Below are 2389 nucleotides of genomic sequence, written 5' to 3'. Positions count from 1 at the left end.
AATTCTGATTCACAGAAAAAGAAAAAAGAAACTGAAATGAAGAAAAAAAACACGATAGCATGCTCATGGTACAGGTTCCATAAGGTGTTGCATTGTCGAATATTTCACTCCGGCAGACCATCTCTGAGTACATATATACACGCCATACCAAAGTCGTTCTCAGGTAGGTAGGTCTATCTCGATTTTTTACATATTGTTTTCAGTGATTATTATTATCATAGTAATGTGCTTGAAAGTATTCGCCATAACAACGTCTGTGTTTTTTCCCTTAATAGTTCTTTACTTCAATTAATTATTCAGTTCAAAGGTTATCCGTTGGAAGACATTTAATTTTCCATAATATATATATATGAAAATTAATTTACGACAAGTTTTTAAAGCTTAAGAGTTCCTTAGTATGTTAATGATTCTCCTAAGTTACACACACACACATCATTATTACATCATTGTTTCAAACAATAGCATAATTAGTGTTTCAAGAGTTTTTTTTTATTCCACTTTGGTACATCAGATTATAATACTTAAAACTTGAATCAGGCACAGAGCAGTCACAATAACTGACTTTATTTTATACTTCAAGGGGAGGTCTTTTGGATAGAGAGGTCAGCAAGTAAATGTTGTGAAATCAAAGAGAGTTTGGTTCAGTACTTAAAAAAATGATGAAATGTGTAATAAAAAACAGACAGAAAATAAAACAAAAGACATAAACTGATGAGCATTATACTTTCTTTGATAAAATTCAAGATCATTGAAGCATAAAACCCAGAGGATTTACTGTGTCACTGCTACTGTCAAAGTAGAATACACTGTTTAAATTGGTAAATATCTTGATTAGTTTTATGGATTTACTGTGCCACTGCTACCTATCAAGGTAGAATACATTGTTTAAATTAGTAAGTATCTTGATTAGTTTCATGGATTTACTGTGTCACTGTTACCTATCAAAGTAGAATACATTGTTTAGATTGGTAAGTATCTTGATTAGTTTCATGGATTTACTGTGCCACTGCTACCTATCAAGGAATAATACACTGTTTAAATTAGTAAGTATCTTGATTAGTTTCATAGATTTACTGTGTCACTGCTACCTATCAAAGTAGAATACATTGTTTAGATTGGTAAGTATCTTGATTAGTTTCATGGATTTACTGTGCCACTGCTACCTATCAAGGTAGAATACACTGTTTAAATTAGTAAGTATCTTGATTAGTTTCATGGATTTACCGTGCCACTGGTACCTACCTATCAAGGTAGAATACACTGTTGAATTAGTAAGTATCTTTATTAGTTTCATGGATTTACTGTGTCACTGCTACCTATCAAGGTAGAGTATGTACAGTATTTTAAATGCCCCTTAGAAGAATATTGGACAACACAACTTAAATCCTCGGGATTGTTGATTCATCCGGTCAACTATAGCATTCATTTACTCAATGTTAAAGTTTATATACATTTCAGATGAAAAAAAAAAAGTAAAAACAAATAAAAATATGCTCATTGCTTCTACCATGTGTGCAATTCAATAAAACAAACCGACCAGAACTACATAATGTCACAAAAATATAATCTATAATAATCAGAATGCATAGAATAATCGGTTGATTGCCCTTTCTATATCTAAACCATTATTTTATTTGACAAAAGTTTTGTTTTTGTTTGTGTTTTGTTTTTTTTGGGGGGGGGCGCTTTAACTGACAAACCGCTTGATTAATTTAGATTATTAATTAATCTGGCATCGGGGCGTGACATTAGGTGTCGGCATTTGGTCTGATTCCCTATGTCTTTCACGTGCATTGGATGGGTTAATATTTCCATAATGGACTGTAACTGATTACAACTAAGTCCAAAGTATAATCTGTCCTAGATATAATATTTTATTTACAATGTCATTACCTCACCAAGATGGATATAATGCCTTATTTGTGCATTTCAAGGAACTGTATATCCCTTAAAGCTATTCCCTCTGCTTTAACCTAGTATGAGGGGTGAAATTCTGCAAGCACTGACCGTGGAACCTAACACCGGTTCTTTTTTTTTTCTTTGGAATTCCAATGGAATGCTTCTTTTTTCTTTCTTGTTTTTGTGAAACCGGTAACAAGTTTTGTATTTATAGTTAGTTATATTTGATTAATACACGAAGAGATACGTTAACTTCCAGTAAACGTCTTACACTATTAAGCCTGGTCGTGGCAAAGTTGAGCACCTGTACATCTTCAGGAACAATTTCACCACTAGTTGTTATTCTTGTGGCGCTAAAATCGTTTTGTATAGAATCGTCTCCACAAAAATACAATTTATTCAAAAAATATAAGTAAAACACCTTTTAAACCACCATGATTTGTTATTGCAAAACAAAGATATTTTGCTATAGTAAATAATTATGACTTAA

The sequence above is a fragment of the Limulus polyphemus genome, unplaced genomic scaffold (genome assembly GCF_000517525.1).
Source record: "Limulus polyphemus unplaced genomic scaffold, Limulus_polyphemus-2.1.2 Scaffold3309, whole genome shotgun sequence".
Taxonomy (NCBI): domain Eukaryota; kingdom Metazoa; phylum Arthropoda; class Merostomata; order Xiphosura; family Limulidae; genus Limulus; species Limulus polyphemus.
Note: the sequence above shows the minus strand (reverse complement) of the source record.